At 38.5% G+C, this 6,483-nt stretch overlaps 1 pseudogene; it reads right to left on the bottom strand.

The window, feature by feature from the left end:
* Window positions 1-5,908: 5,908 nt before the first annotated feature.
* On the bottom strand, window positions 5,909-6,008 carry LOC127108890 (uncharacterized; annotated as a pseudogene).
* Window positions 6,009-6,483: the final 475 nt, after the last annotated feature.

Below are 6,483 nucleotides of genomic sequence, written 5' to 3'. Positions count from 1 at the left end.
GAAATTTGGAAGATGATCTTCATCTTCAACCTTGCTTTCCAGTATTTGCTACCATTTAGCTAGGAAATTTGCTACGAAATTAGCTAGGAATTTCTGGATTTGCTACAAAAGCCATGCAGCGCTTAATGTTAGGGTTTGGGCGCCAAAACTACGTCGTTTTGCTTGGGCGCCAAAACGGAATTCAAAAACGCGCCTGGTTCGATTCCAGGCGGTGACATTTTTTCAAAATGCTTCTTTGATTTTTCTTTTTCCCTCCTATGTCATTTCCATTGCTTCACATGTATTTTTCATTTTTTCTTCAACTTTAAAAATTCACAACAAATAGAAAATTGCTCCAAAAAATATGTGGTTTTTTGCATTATGTCACATTTTTTGTCTAGTATTTTATGAACATTTTTCCATAAATTGTGCATGGCCTGGAAAATTATTTTGCCTAGGGTTTGTGTACATGTATCATATCTTGACCTTGCCTTGCTTCTTCATTTGTGAAATGCTCATTTTTAATCCAATGCTCATGAAATTTTACATGTTGAAACTAGACTCATTGCTTGACATTTTGGTGTTGATTGAGTATTTTTACCATTTGTGGTTTCTGTTTTATGATCATGTGAATGTAGGTGTGACAATGTGTGTCACACCTTTGCTTGTTCAACTTGATTGATATATTTGCCATGCCAAATGATCTCCAATTGTCCTGATTTTTTGTATGGTGCTTGATATGAATGTTGTGATTGCTCATGATTTTTGGTGGAATTTTTGGATTGATTTCTGATTTAATTGGGATTTTTCATTCTGGATGGTTACATTTGAGTTTTCAAATTGCTTTGAACTTCATGTGATTGTGAAATGCTTGTGAAATTTTGCACACTAATTCCAGACATGTTGAATGTTGTTTTGGCTTTGGTTTGAGGTTTTTACCATGTTTCATTTCTGTTTTAGGCTTGTGCTAAGTTGGTGTGCCAAGTTGTGTCACATATGTGCTTGATTGTGCTTGCCTTGGCTTATGCAATTTGATTACCATGTCTAATGTTGTCCAAATGCTCTAATTTTTAGTGTGATGATCATGTTGTATGTTCTGTTTACCCATGATTTTTTTCCAAGGTTAATTGAATTATTTTTGAATTAATGTGCATTTGTTCATTCTGATGTCACAATGTGATCACAATTTGCATACCTTGCCATATTTGGTGCATGAAATGGATTTGGTAATTGATAATGAAATGAGACCTTTTGGATTGTGTTCTTGATTGTTTGAAGTTGATTCATGTGAAATTTCATGTTCTGTTTTAAATTTTTTCTCCCTCTTTGACCCTAGGCTTTGACCTAGTGGTTGGTTGCTTATGTTTGAGCTTTGATTTCAGGTGGAGCATTCAAGTTCCATAGTTGTTGGTGCTTTATCACTTGAGCCTTTGATGTTTACTTTTGACTACTAACTTTGTGTGTTTTGTAGGGTTGTTAACTCATTTGAGTTTAACTTGTGGCTTATGCCTTTGCTCATTGGGTTTGACTGTTTGATATTCATGATTGTCTGTTTGTCTGTATAGTTGTACTGATTTGTGTGATGTTTCAACAGGTACATAAGTTGCTTAAGTTCTTTTGAACTTGATTTTTCTTGGTTGCTTAACCACTGAGGTATAACTCTCTGACTTCATGTAGTCTGGAAGACCTGTCCTGTTATGGGGGCAGGCACCTGTCTGAAGCCCTCCTTAAGAGGCAATGCTTGTGTTTGTTTATCTTTGTGCCAAGCAGGAAAAGTCCTCTTATGAGGCAATTGGCAGACAAAAGAGATGTGTAATCCATCTCCTGCTACTCAGTGTGTCATTCACTTTGCTCACACACCTTGTGTTGATGCATTGTGGATATTAACCCAAGATCTTTGTTGTGTCAGTCATATGTGGAGAAGAGTTCCAACTTTCTAAACTCCCACTTTCATTTGTCTGAAGCTCTCCCAGGCCAGGGATAAGAGCTGTGAGGTCTTACCCTCACTTCCCATTTCATCTGCTTCACCCTAACTCTCAATGTTAGGGTTAAGAGCTAACTACACCCGATTCCAGTTGGCTTGCTTTTGCAGCCTAACCTTGTATGAGCCCAATTGATTGCATATAGTGTGTGTGATTGTTTATTGTGCTTGTGTTGTTTGTCTGTGCTGTGTAAGATAGCTTGTTGCCTGTGCAAGTTAGATAGAAACCTCAACCTAGGACCATTGTGGATTGCATGATAACTATTAGGCTCGAGTTAGTCTCCCTTTTAGTTTGTCATTTCCCAGTTTCTGGTTAGGAGAAAGTTTCTCCCCTGTTAAGGGGAACTACGTTGCCCTGATCCTCATACCAGATGAGGTATGTAGGCAGGAGATCGTACGAGATCTCTCCGGGCACCCTTTTCCTTTTTGTGTGTGTTTTCTTGACAGTTATTAGGCTCGAGTTCCAGACTCCCTATTAACTTGTTTGTTCAACTTTTTTGTTACTTTTGACGATTCAGCGTCCGGTTAAACCCTTTGTGTGTGTAGGAGTCTGACGTAAGTCCAGCGATTGGCAGTTGGTTTCCTGTGTGTTTGTTGGTTCGGAGTCCGATGTAAGTCCAGCGGTTGGCATTCGGTTTCCATGTTTGCCTGTTTGTGTGGAGTCTGACATAAGTCCAGCGATTGGCAGTCGGTTTCCTGTGTGTGTTTTGTTTGGCGTGCGTGAGCCGAACTACGGTAGCTCTGATTCTCATTCCAGATGAGATACGTAAGCATAGGATGCGATATCCTAGCGAGCCCATTCCCCTTTTCTTCCATCTGTCTTATTTCAGTGTGTGTGTGCATTCTTTTGAGCAGTGTTTAGCAACCTTTCTTCTATCTTTCTGAGCGTGGATCCCGTCGAGTACGACGGATGCGTAGGGGTGCTAATACCTTCCCTTCGCATAACCGACTCCCGATCCCATCTCTCTTTGGTCGCGAGACCATGTCTTTTCCAGGTTTACTTCGAGCGTTTCCTTTCCCTCTTTTGGGATAAATAACGCACGGTGGCGGCTCTGTTTGTTTTGTTTTAGCCTGTCGGTTGTTTTTCGCGGATGCGACTGATTGTCCATAAATATATGATAAAACCGTGCTACTAGTTCTTTTATTTTTATTCCTTTATGGCCATACCATATGCTTTCCAACCTCGTTGCAATAGAATTTTTTAGCATAGGTTTTTTAGATAGGACTTTATCGATTAGAGTTTGCTGGTTTTCTTGAAATTCTAGTTTGATATCACTGTCATCCCACACAAAGAAATCATATTCTTCTTCCTCTAGTTGAGTTTTGGATACATATTATGCTGACAGTTCTGATGTTTTTTTATTTTTGTTTAGTAGGTTGGTATTCTGGTCACCTTTCGCATACTGTGACAGAAGATGTGGAGATTTTGATTGAAAGTGGCTATGAGAGTCTTGCTGCATTCTGTAACCTGAATGTTGTTTTCCATGGTGAAGAGGGCCTCAACAAGAAGAAAACACAACATGAATTTGATAACATGAAATTATATCATATTTTAGGACTTAATTCAATTAAATTTTATCATTATTTATTTCAGTTCATTTCATTTTATTAGATATTACGCGGTATTTTCTTCCTATTTGTCTCAAGTGGCTTATTTTGAAGCACAAGTAAAAATGGAAGAAAAGGAGGTGCAAAAAGGAGAGAAAATGAACCAAATATCAAAGCCCAACCCAAAGTACAAGAACACAGGTGCTGTGCCTGTGACGGACGTCACAGAGGCTGTGACGAGCGTCACGCCTTGCACACTCCTGTGACGAACGTCACACATGGTGTGACGAACGTCACACCATTCCCCTACATTTTTGGCGCAAGGAACGCTTCAGAGATGTTGAGGAAGAGTTGAAGCCGATGTCCACGCCTAAGTACTTTGCACGTTGAAGACCTTTGGAAGCGGAAGCAGTTACTCAAGGCACCAATATAAATAGCCACTTTCCAAACCTAAAAGGGTTCCACGCTTTTTCCATATTTTTCCTTTTGCCGTTTTCGCTTTTGCCTTTTTCTCTTCCAGCAACTTAAGCATTATTTTTTACAGCATTGCTTTTACGAGTTTTACACTATTTCCCTTGCAATTTCTATTTCCTTTTTAGCATTTAGTTAATTCTTTTTGCACAATAGTTTCTACACCGGAAACTATTGTGTACCTTTTTATCGGATCTAACCTTACGTTAGAATCCAGTTTTTATTTCCTTCGTTTTAATTTGTTGTTTAATTGAAGAATCCAAGAACAAATCCTACCGGCTTGTGGTGGAGTGTTCAAGACTACTGTTTAACTTATTCAAGACTACTGTTTAACTTATTCAGGTTCTTTAATTATTATTTAATGCTTTGTTTTATTATTTATTTATATTATCTGCCTGGGATGAGTCTGTTTATGCATGATAAGTATTTAAGTTTGTTTAGCATGTCTGGCTAATTCGCTTAGATATCGGTATGTAAAGTAAGCGGAATAAGGAATCAAAATCTAAGTCGGTTTCATTAAATTTAAAATTAAAATCACTCTTTTTACGGTCTCAATTTACAGGGTTAATAACAAAGGTTTTTTTTACGAAGGTAAAAGACATAAAGAAGTTAAAATCAATAGAGCGAGAGTTTGAGGTTTTAACTGGACAGTGTAAATTAGACATTAATTCTAGATCAGGGCGAGAGCAAGTTTTAGAGTTAATTAAATTCTGATCTTTTCCAAAAAGTATTTTTAAAGATTGAATGTGAGGACGAGAGTTAAGCATTCGAATTTAATTATATAACCTAAGTCAACAGAGCGAGAGTTTGAGATAAGGGTGTTTAAACGGTCAGTGTTTTCTTGAAAAGAGTTTCTATGGACTGTATTGCTTCCAAAAAATGGTTTTTTGACTTAATTATAAGTGACAGCTACATTAACATAAAATCATGGTTTATTCAACAGAGCGAGAGTTTGAGATAAAACTTTTAATCAATAAAGTCAACTGAAAAGATTTATTTTGAAACCAAGAAACCGACAAAGAATTGATTCCCTAATTACGACGAACTACATACCGATATCCGCTTTATTAATATTTAATTTAGATTCTATTTTTAGTTTTAGCTTTTCCCCCAAACAATCGAACATTATCCACCTTAGCTTTACGAAGTAACCTTAGATAACGGTATATCGATTCATAAGTCCCTGTGGGATCGATATCTTTTAAAACTACGCGATAGAACTGTGCACTTGCAGTTTGTACCCCAAATTCGACTCATAAAGTCGCGATCAAGTTTTTGGCGCCGTTGCCGGGGACTTTTATTTAATCGATATCGTAACTCTTCCGTTACGCTGTAGAGACTAAGGTTTCTTTTTTCTTCTATTCTTTCTTTCGTTGATTTGTATGCCACGCACTCGCTCACAAGGCGAACCGCTCTATTTACGAATCAACGATATCGAACTATATCTCCGAGTCCTACGACGAATTCGGGAATATCGTGTTGCAAACAATCTCCCTCCTGTAGATCTTCCTGATTTCAAAAACATTTTTCCTTCGATACCCGAGATGGCAGAACCAGCTCGTGCTCTTAGAGATTACGCCGCCCCATCGCAAGATGAACCGCATTCAAGTATTGCTCCACCCGCAATCGAAGCAAACAACTTCGAACTTAAACCTTCGCTGTTGCAGGCTGTGCAACAGAACCAATTCTCTGGAAATCCTACCGAGGATCCAAACCTTCATTTATCCGTATTTGTCCAATACGCTGATACTGTTAAAGCTAATGGTGTCACTTCAGAGGCAATTCGACTTCGTCTTTTTCCTTTCTCATTAAGAGATAGCGCTAGAAGATGGCTTCAGTCCCTCCCTTCCAACTCTGTCACCACATGGAACAAGTTGAAGAAAGTTTTTCTTGCCTGATACTTTCCGCCAAGCAAAACAACTATGTTAAGAGCCCAGATAAACGGATTTAAACAGAAAGACAACGAGTCTCTTTTCGAAGCATGGGAAAGATACAAAGATATGATGAGACTTTGCCCACACCATGGTTTGGAAGACTGGTTAGTAATTCACACATTTTATAATGGTCTCTTGTACAACACAAGGTTAACAATAGACGCCGCTGCAGGTGGTGCATTAATGAACAAACCTTATGCTGATGCTTACCAGCTTATCGAGAGCATGGCCCAAAACCACTATCAGTGGGGAACCGAACGAACAATGGTGGAAAAACCTCAAACGAAAACTGGCATGTACGAGATAAGTAACCTTGATCACGTCAATGCAAAAGTGGATGCTTTGGTCCAGAAAATTGAAAGTTTAAATGTATCACCTCCAGCCGCCGTGGTTGCTATAACTCAGAATTGCGAGGTCTGTGGAATCCAAGGTCACACTCCTACGGATTGTCAACTCTTAACAGGAATCCAAACAGAGCAAGTAAACTACGCTTAAGGAAGCCCCTACTCGCATACCTATAACTCAAATTGGAAAAACCATCCAAACTTTTCATATAAAAGTAATAATGCT

This window comes from Lathyrus oleraceus, chromosome 7 (genome assembly GCF_024323335.1).
Source record: "Lathyrus oleraceus cultivar Zhongwan6 chromosome 7, CAAS_Psat_ZW6_1.0, whole genome shotgun sequence".
NCBI lineage: Eukaryota > Viridiplantae > Streptophyta > Magnoliopsida > Fabales > Fabaceae > Lathyrus > Lathyrus oleraceus.
The sequence above is the reverse complement of the archived record's forward strand: the minus strand, read 5'-3'. Positions and strand labels throughout refer to the sequence as shown.